This window comes from Oncorhynchus mykiss, chromosome 1, assembly GCF_057628025.1.
Source record: "Oncorhynchus mykiss isolate SJ-2025 chromosome 1, ASM5762802v1, whole genome shotgun sequence".
NCBI lineage: Eukaryota > Metazoa > Chordata > Actinopteri > Salmoniformes > Salmonidae > Oncorhynchus > Oncorhynchus mykiss.
Genome location: NC_143022.1, coordinates 31,609,493 through 31,624,580, shown reverse-complemented (window position 1 = coordinate 31,624,580; position 15,088 = coordinate 31,609,493). Strand labels below are relative to the sequence as shown.

The window sequence follows — 15,088 nt, the reverse complement described above, 5'->3', positions numbered from 1 at the left end:
TGCTTCATTTCAATATTTATTGGCACAGCAGTCGTCAGCATCACAGTAAAATTAACTTTCAGATACCCATCAAAAATGGCAAAACGGAAGGTGGATACTGAGAACCGGGGGTTTCAAACAAGGTGGGAGTCGGAGTATATGTTCACGAAGGTAGCTGGAAAACCTGTGTGTCTTCTGTGTGGAGAAAGTGTGGCGGTACTGAAAGAGTATAATCTGAGACGACATTATGAAACGAAACACGCGGACAAAAACAAGAATATGGACATGGAACAAAGGCTACAAAAGGCAGAGGAATTAAAACGAGGCCTCAAATCTCGACAGGCTCTGTTCAAAAAAGCCAAATCACAAGGCCAGGCTGCTGTCAAGGCCAGTTTTATTTTGGCAGAAGAGATCGCTAAATCAGCCCGGCCATTTACGGAGGGGGATTTCATCAAAAACTGCATGATTAAAGTTTGTGACGAAGTTTGCCCAGAAAAAAGGCAACTCTTTTTAAATGTGAGTCTGAGCAGAAACACCATTGCCGAGAGAGTAGACCAGTTGTCCATCAATCTAAAAGAGCAGCTTGTGAAAAAGGGAAAAGATTTTATTGCATATTCCTTGGCTGTGGATGAGAGCACCGACATTTCTGACATTGCCCAGTTGTCAATTTTCATCCGCGGAGTGGACTCCAACCTAAGCGTGACAGAGGAGTTTTTGGCTTTACGTCCTATGCATGGCACAACTACGGGGCATGATTTGTATGAAGAGGTGTCAAGATGTGTAAATGAGATGGAGCTGCCTTGGGAAAAACTCGTGGGTTTGACAACCGACGGAGCACCTGCGATGTGTGGACACAGGAGCGGACTGGTGGCGAAGATACGGGAAAAGATGCAAGAGGAAAACGCGACAGGTGAGCTGACAGCTTATCATTGTATCATACACCAGGAAGCGTTGTGCGGTAAAGCCATGAAAATGGAGCATGTAATGAGCATCATCACGTGCACAGTTAACTTTATCAGAGCCAAAGGTTTGAATCACCGCCAGTTCAAGGCATTTCTGACGGAGTTAGAAACGGAGCATGGTGATTTGCCTTATCACACAGAGGTGCGATGGCTAAGCCAGGGAAAGGTGCTTCAAAGATGTTTCGAGCTTCGTGAGGAGATTTGTCTGTTCTTGGACAGCAAAGGGAAAGACACAACACAACTCCGAGACGAAATGTTTCTGTGTGAAATGGCTTTTCTGTGTGACATTACGAGTCATCTGAATGCAATAAACTTGCAGCTGCAGGGTCGGGATCGTGTCATCTCTGATATGTACAGTACAGTGAAGGCATTTAAAACCAAACTGACTCTGTGGGAGACGCAGATGCGGAAAGAAAATTTGAGCCACTTTCCCAGCTGCCAGACCATGAAAGAGAAGCTCTCTACCAGTGCGTTCCCGAGCACACAGTTGGCTGATAAAATAGGTATGCTTGCCGCTGACTTTCGACGCCGATTTGCTGACTTTGAAGCACAAAAAAGCAGGTTGGAACTGCTCGGTAACCCATTTGCTGTTGACGTGGAAAGCTCACCACCAAACCTCCAAATGGAGTTGATTGACCTCCAATGCAATGATGCACTGAGGGCAAAATATGCGGCAGTGGGTGCTGCGGAGTTCGCCCGTTTCCTCCCCGGCACAATGCCCCAGCTGCGCATCCAGGCTGCTCAAACGTTGTCTATGTTTGGCAGCACATACCTGTGTGAACAACTGTTTTCTTTGATGAACCTGAACAAAACATCACACAGAAGTTGACTTACTGCTGAACACCTCCACTCAATTCTGAGGATTTCTTCAGCTCAGAGCCTTACCCCGAACATTGATGAACTTGTGGAAAAGATGGGACACCACCAAGTATCACCCTCAACCTCAAACAAGTGAACATTACTGTGCAATCACATATTTAGAGTTTTTACTCAGTTCAAGTTTAAAAGTTAAAATTTAATATTTGTTTTCACTGCATGTTACTTCTCCTTAAACAAAGTGTTGTTTTTGATTAATAGATTTTTGCACTTTATTTTTTTGTATTTCAATCCAATTATATTTTAAAAATATTTCAGTTGAGTGGATGATAGAAAATTGCTATTATTGTTTTTTCTTTGAAGTAAATTTAGCCCACTTTTGCTAAAATAGAAAATATAGTCTACTGATGGTGCCTTGAATACCGGTTTCTTTCATTTAATGTTCATGTTATGGGGATATTTATATAAAGGAAATTTGTCTTTTGTGTCTGTTGAAAATTAAAGATTACTGACAGAGCCATAAGAAAATATTGCTTTATTTATCTGATCATATTGTAATATATTTGTTAGGTTTTCAGTAGGTTCAATTAGGTTCACTAGACTATATGCGTCATTTAAAAATTTTTCAATGAACATTCGAACAGTCCGGCCCTCGTCTTGTAGCTGATTTTTTTATTTGGCCCTCCGTCCATTTGACTTTGACACCCCTGGTTTAAATGGAACGGTATCAAACGAATCAAACATATGGAAACCACATTTGACTCCATTCCATTGATTCCATTCCAGCCATTACAATGATCCATCTTCCTATAGCTCCTCCCACCAGGAGGTGGACATTATTAATGTCAGATTAATAAAAAATATTTCAATGTGTCCTTATCCACATCTCTTTTTCCAAACAGGTGTATACTGAATTTACTGGGCACACACTGGTTGAATCAACGTTTTTTCCACGTCATTTCAATGAAATGTTCTCTATGGTGTCTTAGTTCTCTATTGTCTTAGTTCTCTATGGTGTAGTAGGTCAAGGCGTGACTAGGGGGTGTTCTAGCTATATATTTCTATGTTGGTGTTTTGTATGGTTCCGAATTAGAGGCCGTTAGGTAGCCATTTTTCCCACCTGTGCACCACTGAGGTTACGTTTCGTTGTTGGGTTTTTTTTTAATGGAAGTTTCACTGCAAATAAAGATGTGGAACTCAACACACGCTACGCCTTGGTCCCGTCCTTATTATGAACGTGACAACACCTTTGCTAACAGGTATTGTGTCAATTTAAAACGTGCACAAGACAGTTCAATGAATTGTCAGTTTAAAGAAATTTAGCCAATTTATTCATTTCTAAATGTAGCTAACATTTGATTATAACGACACAAGGCGAGAACCAGATGCAGATGGTTTGAGCTCTGATATTTATTATAGTCCAAGGGATAGACAAAAGGCAGGTCTGAGACAGGCAAGAGTTCATAGCCAGGGCAGAGTCCTAAACGGTACAGGGTGGCAGTCAGGCTCAAGGTCAGGGGCAGAGTGGGCGGGCAGGCTCAGAGTCAGGACAGGCAAGGGTCAAAACCAGGAGGGTGAGGAAAAGAGAGACTGGGGAAAAACAGGAGCTGACAGAATCGCTGGTTGACTCGGCAAACCAGACAAACTGGCACGGACAGACAGAAAACACGTGTAAATACCCAGGGGATAATGGGGAAGATGGGTGACACCTGGAGGGGGGTGGAGACAAGCACAAGGACAGGTGAAACATATCAGGGTGTGACATAGTTAATCCAGAGATTCTTACCTTTGCCTCGATTCGACAGTCTCGTCCAGATCATCATGAAATGTGTAGTTCTTTATGATAGCCATGTTAGCAGCTAATTAGCATTTCATTTTTGGGGGGAAATACAGGCAAATATATTGATAAAAGTCACCTTGCCCTAGAGAGGTTATCAAAACATGGTTATCAAAACATCACGACTGGGTAAATTTACACAACTGTTTAATGATGGAAAAACGATTGGAACCATTTCCTTATTTGACCGTTATATTTTATGGGTAATATGACTCATACTGTGGTACTCTATTATGAGGACGACAACATCTAATATCGGCTTCATCTTGTCTTTCCATACAAATCCCTCCATTAAAAAGGAACCCGATTTTTGGTTACTTTCTCATTGTAAAAACAGCGATGGTGAGATTAAAATGGTGAGATTAATGCTACTGCTATTCATGGCTTTATGTGTGCCTGTGTCGGCCACATAGGCTACAGAAAAATCGCCATGCATACATGCAATCTATTTCAGTCAGGCAATGTCCACATTATTCTCACATATTTTAGAATGTAATCTTTTTTTTAAATCAATGCATTGGCAATGGCCAAAAAACTGCATTATTGTTAAAGTGGTAATGGCCTTCTTTTTGGCACATTTGGATGCTTTTTTTGTTGGGTAGGGGGTTATATATTACGCCCCATATGTACAATGATACAATTGTATAACATTGAGGTCCTTGGAAATTACAATTATGAGCTTGAAAAAGTTCCTGAAAAGTCCTTGAATTTGACTTGCCAATGTCTGTATGAACCCTGCCTAAATTATTGTTTAGGTGGAGTCATGGGCCGATTTGCATATTTTCACTTCTATTCCTCTATTCCTCATGAAAATCTATTTTATTTTTGTTTCAAACCATTTAGACATTTTTGATCCCAATATCACACATTGGCACCATTATTTATAGGAAGACCCATATGCCAGAATGTCAGACTAGAAAAGCAAGCCCCGGCATGCACAACTTTTTGTACAGTGGCAATACTATGGCAAGAAGAAATCTTAAGTTACAATGAGGGTAGAACAACATGGAGCAATAGTCAACATTTGTGTCTTTACTCCTCTGATTTTACTTGCCACTGGTAGGATAGCAAACACATATGCTACCTAAAGGACTGTTTTGCTAGCACAGACTGGAATACATGTATGTTCCGGGATCATCCAATTGCATTGAGGAGTACCCCACCTCAGTCACCGGTTTCATCAATAAGTGCATCAACGATATTGTCCCCACAGTAACTGTACGTACATATCCCAAACAGAAGCCATGGATTACAGGCAACGTCCTCACTGAGCTAAAGGGTAGAGCTGCCGCTTTCAATGAGTGGGACACTAATCCAGATGTTTATAAGAAATCCTGCTATGCCCTCAGGCGGCAATACAAAGCTAAGATTGAATCATACTACACCGGCTCTGACGCTCGACGGATGTTGCAGGGCTTGCAAACTATTACAGACTACAAAGGGAAACCCACCCGTAAGCTGCCAAGCGACGTGAGCCTACTAGAAGGGCTAAATTACTTTAATGCTCGCATCGAGGCAAGCAACACTGAAGCGTGCACGAAAGCACCAGCTGTTCCGGACAACTCTGTGTTTACGCTCTCTGTAGCCGATTTGAGCAAGACCTTTAAACAGGTCAACAGACACAAGGTCGTCAGGCAAGACAGATACCAGGACGTGTACTGACCAACTGACAAGTGTCTTCATTGACATTTTAAATCTCTCCCTGACCGAGTCTGTAATACCTGCATGTTTCAAACAGACCACCATAGTCCCTGTGCCGAAAGAACACCAAGGTAACCAGTCTAAATTAATATTGCCCTGTAGCACTCACGTCGTTAGCCATGAAGTGCTTCGAAAGGCTGATCATTGCTCACATCAACACCATTAACCCAGAAACCCTAGACCCACTCCAATTTGCATATGACCCCAACAGATCCACAGATGATGCAATCTCTTTTGCACTCCACACTGCCTTTTCCCACCTGGACAAAAGGAACACCTATCTGAGAATGCTATTCATTGACTACAGCTCAGCGTTCAACACCATAGTGCCCTCAAAGCTCATCACTAAGCTAAGGACCCTGGGACTAAACACCTCCCTCTGCAACTGGATCCTGGACTTCACGACGGGCTGCCCTCGGGTGGTAAGTGTAGCCAACAACACAACTGCCATGCTGATCCTCAACACGGGGCCTCTCAGGGGTGCGGGCTTAGTCCCCTCCTGTACTCCCTGTTCACCCACGAATGCGTGGCCAAGCACGACTCCAACACCATCATTGGAGTTGTGCTCAACACCACCCATTCACATCGATGGGGCTGTAGTGGGTTAAGAGTTTCAAGCTCCTTAGTGTCCACATCACCAACAAACTATCATGGTCCATACACACCAAGAAATTTGTGAAGTGGGGACGACAACACCTGTTCCCCCTCAGAAGACTGAAAAGATTTGGCATGGGTCCCCAGATTCTCAAAAAGTTCTACACCTGCACCATCGAGAGCATCCTGACTGGTTTCAATACCGCTTGGTATGACAACTGCTCAGCATCCGACCGTACGGCGGTACAGAGGGTAATGCGTACGGCCCAGTACATCACTGGGGCCAAGCTTCCTGCCATTGAGGACCTATATGTAAGGTGGTGTCAGAGGAAGAATCATAAAATTGTCAAAGACTACGGTCACCCAAGTCATAGACTGTTCTCTCTGCAACCGGACGGCAAGCGGTACTGGAGCGCCAAGTCTCGGTCCAAAAGGCTCCTGAACAGATTCTACCCTCAAGCCATAAGCCTGCTGAACAATTAATCAAATGGCCACCCGGACTATTTGCATTGACCCCCCCTCTTTGTTTTTACACTGCTGCTACTCGCTGTTTATTATCTATGCATAGTCACTTTACCCCTACCTACATGTACAAATTACCTCGACTAACCTGTACCCCCGAACATTGACTCAGTACCGGTACACCCTGTATATAGCCTTTATTAGCTTTTATAGCTTTTAGCTTTTATTATAGCTTTTATTGTGTTAAAAAAACTTTTTTGAAAAACTAAATTGTAAGCGTTTTAAATATTTTCATAACTCTAATTTATTAAAACTACATTGTTGGTTAAAGACTTGTAAGTAAGCATTTCAAGGTAAGGTCTGTTGTATTCTGCGTATGTGAGAGACAAAATTTGATTTGATGGAAGTGCCTGAAAAGCGAGCTGTGCTAATGAGTAGCCTTCAGCTTTCAGCTTGACTGACTAATCATGTCTCTAGTTAGAGGGAGAGAGATGGTTCTTCTGGGGAAGGGGTGGCATTTGGGGGTTGAAGTGTGTTTGTGTGTGTGGGTGGGTGGGTGGGTGGGTGGGTGGGGGGGTGTACAGTGCCTTGCAAAAGTATTCATACCCCTTGTATTTCTTCACATTCTATTATGTTACAAAGGGGGATTCAAATTGACTTAATAGATTTTTTTGGTCAACAATCTACACAAAATACTCAAATGTCAAAGTGGAAGAACAAACAGTACCAGCCAAACGTTTGGACACACCTTTTCATTCAAGGGTTTTTCTTTAATTTTACTATTTTCTACATTGTGGAATAATAGTGAAGACATCAACACTATTAAATAACACATATGGAATCATGTAGTAACCAAAAAAGTGTTAAACAAATCAAAATATATTTTATATTTGAGATTCTTAAAAGTAGCCACCCTTTGCTACTTTACACACTCTTGGCATTCTCTCAACCAGCTTCATGAGGAATGCTTTTTCAACAGTCTTGAAGGAATTCCCACATATGCTGAGCACATGTTGGCAGCTTTTTCTTAACTCTGTTGTCCAACTCATCTCAAACTATCTCAATTGGGTAGAGCTCGGATGATTTTGGAGGCCATGTCATCTGATGTAGAACTCCATCACTCTCCTTGGTCAAATAGCCCTTACACAGCCTGGAGGTGTGTTTTGGGTCATTTTCCTATCCTGTTGAAAAGCAAATGATTGTCCCACTAAGCGCAAACCAGATGGGATGGTGTATCGCTGCAGAATGCTGTGGTAGCCATGCTAGTTAACCTGTTAGATCTCTAGGGGCGCTATTTAATTTTTGGATAAAAAACGTTCCCGTTTTAAGCGCGATATTTTGTCACGAAAAGATGCTCGACTATGCATATTCTTGACAGTTTTGGAAAGAAAACACTCTGAAGTTTCATTTTGTCTGTAAGTGCCCCAGAACTCATTCTACAGGCGAAACCAAGATGATGCATCAACCAGGAATTAGCAGAATTTCTGAAGCTCTGTTTTCCATTGTCTCCTTATTTGGCTGTGATTGCGCAAGGAATGAGCCTACACTTTCTGTCGTTCGCCCAAGGTCTTAGCAGCATTGTGACGTATTTGTAGGCATATCATTGGAAGATTGACCATAAGAGACTACATTTTCCAAGTGTCCGCCTGGTGTCCTGCGTGGAATTCGGTGCGCAATTGCCAGCTGCTCGTACTTTTCCATTTGATATAGGGGAGAAACCATGTGTCCAAGAACGATGTATCAATGAAGAGATATGTGAAAAACACCTTGATGATTGATTCTAAACAACGTTTGCCATGTTTTCAGTCGATATTATGGAGTTAATTTGGAAAAAAGTTCGCGTTTTGAGGACTGAATTTTCAGATTTTTTTTGGCAGCCAAATGTGATGTATAAAACGGAGCTATTTCTAATACACAAATAATCTTTTTGGAAAAACTGAGCATCTGCTATCTAACTGAGAGTATCCTCATTGAAAACATCAGAAGTTCTTCAAAGGTAAATGATTTTATTTGAAGGCTTTTATGTTTTTGTTGAAATGTTGCGTGCTGGATGCTAACGCTAATGCTAACGCTAATGCTAACGCTAAATGCTAACGCTAAATGCTAACGCTAGCTAGCTACTTTTACACAAATGATTGTTTTCCTATGGTTGAGAAGCATATTTTGAAAATCTGAGATGACAGTGTTGTTTACAAAAGGCTAAGCTTGAGAGATGGCATATTTATTTCATTTCATTTGCGATTTTCATGAATAGTTAACGTTGTGTTATGCTAATGAGCTTGCTGATAGATTTACACAATCCTGGATACAGGGGTTTTTTCATAGCTAAACGTGACGCAGAAAACGGAGCGATTTGTCCTAAACAAATAATCTTTCAGAAAAAACTGAACATTTGCTATCTGAGAGTCTCCTCATTGAAAACATCTGAAGTTCTTCAAAGGTAAATGATTTTATTTGAATGCTTTTCTGTTTTTTTGTGTAAATGTTGCCAGCTGAATGCTAATGCTAAATGCTACGTTAGCCATCAATACTGTTACACAAATGCTTGTTTTGCAATGGTTGAGAAGCATATTTTGAAAATCTGAGATGACAGTGTTGTTAACAAAAGGCTAAGCTTGAGAGCTAGCATATTTATTTCATTTCATTTGCGATTTTCATGAATAGTTAACGTTGCGTTATGGTAATGAGCTTGAGTCTGTATTCACGATCCCGGATCCGGGATGGGGAGACCAGAAAGGTTAAGTGTGCCTTGAATTCAAAATAAATCACTGACAGTGTCACCAGCAAAGCACGCCCACACCATCCCACCCTCTCCTCTATGCTTCACGGTGGGAACCGCACATGCAGAGATCAGCCGTTCACCTACCCGTTCACCTGCATGTGACAAAGACACAGAGGTTGTAACCAAAAATCTCAAATTTGGACTCATCAGACCAAAGGACAGATTTCCACTGGTCTAATGTCCATTGCTCGTGTTTCTTGGCCCAAGCAAGTCTCTTCTTATTGGTGTTAAACCCTTAGAAAAAATGGTGGGTGACGAGATACAATACTATTTCACAGTAAACAAATTGACAACAGACTTTCGGCACACATATAGGAAAGGACACTCCACAAGCACAGCACTTACACAAATGACTGATGATTGGCTGAGAAATTGATGATAAAATTATTGTGGGGGCCGTCTTGTTAGACTGAAAAAACACGTGTTTTGGCTTTACACCCCCTGCTATAATGTGGATAAAGAGTTACTTGTCTAACAGAACATAGACGGTGTTCTTCAATGGAATCCTCTCAAACATAATCCAGGTAGAAGCAGGAATTCCCCGGGGTAGCTGTTTAGGCCCCTTGCTTTTTTCAATCTTTACTAACGACATGACACTGGCTTTGAGTAAGGCCAGTGTGTCTATGTACGTTGATGACTCAACACTATACAAGTCAGCTACTACAGCAACTGAAATGACTGCAACGCTTAACAAAGAGCTGCAGTTAGTTTCAGAATGGGTAGCAAGGAATAAGTTAGTCATAAATATTTCCAAAACTAAAAGTGTTGTATTTGAGACAAATCATTCACTAAACCCTAAACCTCAACTACATCTCGTAATGAATAATGTGGAAATTGAGCAAGTTGAGGTGACTAAACTGCTTGGAATTACCCTGGATTGTAAACTGTCATGGTCAAAACATATTGATACAACAGTAGCTAAGATGGGGGAAAAGTCTGTTCACAATAAAGTGCTGCTCTGCCATCTTAACAACACTATCAACAAGGCAGGTCCTACAGGCTCTGGTTTTGACACACATGGACTACTGTTCAGTAGTGTGGTCAGGTGCCACAAAGATGGATTTGGGAAAATTGCAGTTGGCTCAGAACAGGGCAGTACGGCTGGCCCTTAAAAGTACACAGAGAGCTAACATTAATGACATGCATAACAATCTCTCATGGCTCAAAGTGGAAGAGAGAAGAGCTGTCTGTTTAAAATACTAGCCCACAGCTCGGACACCCATGCATACCCCACAAGACATGACACCAGAGGTCTCTTCACAGTCCCCAAGTCCAGAACAGACTATGGGAGGCGCACAGTACTACATAGAGCCATGACTACATGGAACTCTATTCCACATCAGGTAACTGATGCAAGCAGTGGAATCAGATTTAAAAAGCAGGTCAGAATACACCTTATGGAACAGCAGGGGCTGTGAAGTAACACAAACATAGGCACAGACACATGCATGTACGCTGTACACACACGTACACATGGATTTTATGTTGTAGATATGTGGTAGTGGAGTATGGGCATGAGGGCACACACTGTGTTGTGAATTCTGTAATGAATGTATTGTAATGATTTTAAAATAGTATAACTGCCTTAATTCTGCCAGTCCCCAGGAAGAATGGGGTCCATAATAAATACAAAAAATACATTGTCACAACACAACTGATTGGCTCAAATGCAAGAAGGAAAGAAATGACACAAAATGTATTTTTAACAAGGCACACCTGTTAATTGAAATGCATTCCAGGATACTAATGCCAAGAGTGTGCAAAGCTGTCATCAAGGCAAAAGGTTGCTACTTTGAAGAATTATTCTACAATGTGGAAAATAGTTTAAAAAAAGAAAGAAAAACCCTTAAATGAGTAGATGTGTCCAAACTTTTGACTGGTACTGTACATACATTTTTGTTAATTCAAGCCTGAATTAGTTATGGAGTAAAATTTGGCTTAACAAATCACATAATAAGTTACATGGAAATAACAGGGGTAGACATGATTTTTGAATGATTAGCCCTTCATCTGTCCCCCATACATACAACATCCGTAAGGTCCTTCAATCAACTATTGAATTTTAAGCACATATTCAACTACATAGACCAGGGTGCTTTTCTCTAAGTGGCTTAAAGAAGGGCTGTGATTGGTAGATGGGTAACAATAACAAATCAGAGATGGAATATCTCTTTAAGCATGGTCAAGTTAATAGTTATGCTGTGAAGTATATATGAAACCGCCCAGACACATCAAAGATATGGTAGTCCTTCTAAACTGAGCTGCAGGACAGGAATGAATCTGCTCAGGGATGTTACTATGAGGCCATTGGTGATTTTAAAACAACTACAGAGTTCAATGTCTGTGATGGTAATAAACTTAGGATGGATCAACAACATTGTAGTGACTCCACAATAATGACCTAAATGACTGAGTGAAAAGAAGAACACAAGTGTACAGAATAAAAATATTATTGTATGCAACAAGGCGCTAAATTAATACTACAAAAAAACAGCAAAGGAAAACACTTTTTAGCCAAAATGCAAAGCCTTATGTTTGGGAAAATCCAACACAAAATCCAACTGCCTCCTAATTTTCAAGCATGGTGGTAGCTGCATCATGCTAAGGGAATGCTTGACATCGGTAAATACTTGGGAGTTTTTCAGGAAAGAAAGAAACAGGATGGAGCTAAGAACAGGCAAAATCCTAGAGAAAAACCTGCTTCAGTCTGCTTTACACCAGGACTGGGAGAGGAATTCACCTTTCAGCCGGACAATAACATACAACGGAAGGCCACATCTACACTGGAGTTGCTTACCAAGAATACAGTGTATTTTCCTGAGTGGCTTTGACTTAAATCTGCTTGAAAATCTGTGACAAGACATTGCTGTCTAGCAATGATCCCCAACTTCTTGACAGAGCTTGAAGAATTTAAAAAAAGAACAATGGGCAAATATTGCACAATACAAGTGTGCAAAGCTCTTATAGATGTGCCCAAGTAGACTCACAGCTGTGTTCGATGCCAAAGACGTATTGACTCAGGGAGCTTAATAATATTGCAACAACTCGATTTTAGTTTAGTTAACCTTAAAAATGTTAGAATTTTTTCATCCACTTTGACATTACAGAGCATTTTGTGAAGATTGTTAACAATTTCTTTTTACAGTTAAATCCATTTTAACCACACTTTATCACATAATAAAATGTGAAGAAACCCAAGGGGTCTGAATACTTTTGCAAGGCACTGTATGTTGGCTACTGTTGGGAGACTGTCAGTGCATGCATTATGTGTATTTGTAGGTGTTTTGTCAAATGTTGTGTGAGAAGGGCGGATACAGTTGGAGAAAAAAACGTTGAATCATGACTTAGAACAGCAAAACATTGCATCAAAGTCAGCTTCCCTTTATGTGTGTTTTTGTCTCCCTCCTCAGCCTGTGTGCTTACACGCTTGCACCTGGGGGTGCCGTTCCTCAACTTCCTGGGAACAATAAAAAACTGTTGGAGACATAAAATACAGGCAGCCCTTCCACTTCAACACCTAAAGCTAAGGTGGAGACAGGGAAAAGATGAGCAGGCTATTTGTCATTGCTGGGGTGTGGTTGTTAGGGGTTAACTACGGCATTTGTTGCACCATTTTTTTTATGGGTTAAGATATTGTTAAAAACATGACAGTAGATACAAATGAAAAATCACAGCGAATTACTCACTCAGACAAACAGGCCAGCAACTAAGATGTGCTGGCTCTCTGATATGTCAAGAGGGAAGGCAGGGATAGAGCCAGATAAGATGCTGAGGAATTTTTTAATGTTCCTACTAGAACATACAGAGAGGAGAGGAGCAATTAGTCACTCAAAAGTTAGGCAAATCTCTTACCTTGTGGTGATTTATTACACTTAATATTACAATACAACTTTTTGAAATGTACTGTATCTACAATTTCAGGAATCCTTTGAAGGATATTCTTCATAGGACATTTTAGAAAATTGAAATGTATTAAATTCAAATACGGTATATTCATATAGATGTTGAGTTTGTACCAAGTTTGTGTAATTCTTGAAAAACACGGGCATCACATAAAACAATACCACGACAGCAGTATTTACTAAACTTTATTCTCTCCAGTCTTTAGAGCAATATTTCTCTATTGTGATCACCGGTTAAGGAAGCTTTCATATTGTGAGAGGTACAGGAAGGACAATGATATAAATCACATTTAATGTAATTGAAAGAGATAGCTGCTAGTAAAATATCCTACTCCCTAGTGCTTGTCTTGGTGGTAGTGTGAGGGTGCTAAAGCTAGGATGGAGAACATTTACACTGCTCAAAAAAATAAAGGGAACACTAAAATAACACATCCTAGATCTGAATTAATTAAATATTCTTATTAAATACTTTTTTCTTTAAATAGTTGAATGTGATGTCCTTAAAACAAGTCAAAATGAGGCTCAGTAGTGTGTGTGGCCTCCACGTGCCTGTATGACCTCCCTACAACGTCTGGGCATGCTCCTGATGAGGTGGCAGATTGTCTCCTGAGGGATCTCCTCCCAGACCTGGAGTAAAGCATCCGCCAACTCCTGGACAGTCTGTGGTGCAACGTGGCGTTGGTGGATGGAGCGAGAAATGAGGTCCCAGATGTGCTCAATTGGATTCAGGTCTGGGGAACGGGCGGCCAGTCCATAGCATCAATGCCTTCCTCTTGCAGGAACTGCTGGCACACTCCAGCCACATGAGGTCTAGCATTGTCTTGCATTAGGAGGAACCCAGGGCCAACCGCACCAGCATATGGTCTCACAAGGGGTCTGAGGATCTCATCTCGGTACCTAATGGCAGTCAGGCTACCTCTGGCGAGCACATGGAGCACATGCCCCCCAAAGAAATGCCACCCCACACCATGACTGACCCCCCGCCAAACTAGTCATGCTGGAGGATGTTGCAGGCAGCAGAACGTTCTCCACGGTGTCTCCAGACTCTGTCACGTCTGTCACATGTGCTCAGTGTGAACCTGCTTTCATTTGTGAAGAGCACTGGGCACCAGTGGCGAATTTGCCAATCTTGGTGTTCTCTGGCAAATGCCAAACGTCCTGCACGGAGTTGGGCTGTAAGCACAACCCCCACCTGTGGACGTCGGGCCCTCATACCACCCTCATGGAGTCTGTTTCTGACCGTTTGAGCAGACACATGCACATTTGTGGCCTGCTGGAGGTCATTTTGCAGGGCTCTGGCAGTGCTCCTCCTGCTCCTCCTTGCACAAAGGCGGAGGTAGCGGTCCTGCTGCTGGGTTGTTGCGCTCCTACGGCCTCCTCCATGTCTCCTGATGTACTGGCCTGTCTCCTGGTAGCGCCTCCATGCTCTGGACACTACGCTGACAGACACAACAAACCTTCTTGCCACAGCTCGCATTGATGTGCCATCCTGGATGAGCTGCACTACCTGAGACAGTTGTGTGGGTTGTAGACTCCGTCTCATGCTACCACTAGAGTGAAAGCAGCGCCAGCATTCAAAAGTGACCAAAACATCAGCCAGGAAGCATAGGAACTGAGAAATGGTCTGTGGTCACCACCTGCAGAACCACTCCTTTATTGGGGGTGTCTTGCTAATTGCCTATAATTTCCACCTGTGTTCTATTCCATTTGCACAACAGCATGTGCAATTTATTGTCAATCAGTGGTGCTTCCTAAGTGGACCGTTTGATTTCACAGAAGTGTGATTGACTTGGAGTTACATTGTGTTGTTTAAGTGTTCCCGTTATTTTTTTGAGCAGTGTATATTTCTATGTTATATACATGCTTTTGTTGGGCAGTTGTAAAATCAGCCAGTGCCATTTTTATTAGTGCAGCAGTGTTTCCCTGATGCTCCCCAAGGCTAAACCATCCTGGCAGCTGACACATGCAGGATCAGGCCAACCACCTGTCAGCTCATTTCTACACATGGCCTCTTCTGTCAAACACTCACCAAATCCCCCTTTGCCCCAACACA

General features: G+C 41.9%; 1 long non-coding RNA gene across 1 annotated transcript in view; it reads left to right on the top strand.

The window, feature by feature from the left end:
* Positions 1-7,875: 7,875 nt before the first annotated feature.
* Positions 7,876-15,088, top strand: part of LOC149985473 (uncharacterized) — an 86,990-nt gene continuing 79,777 nt past the window's right edge. The window contains exons 1-2 of the long non-coding RNA XR_016492933.1: positions 7,876-8,347; positions 8,730-8,791. This is a non-coding gene — a long non-coding RNA (uncharacterized LOC149985473). The remainder of the gene's footprint in view (positions 8,348-8,729; positions 8,792-15,088) is intronic.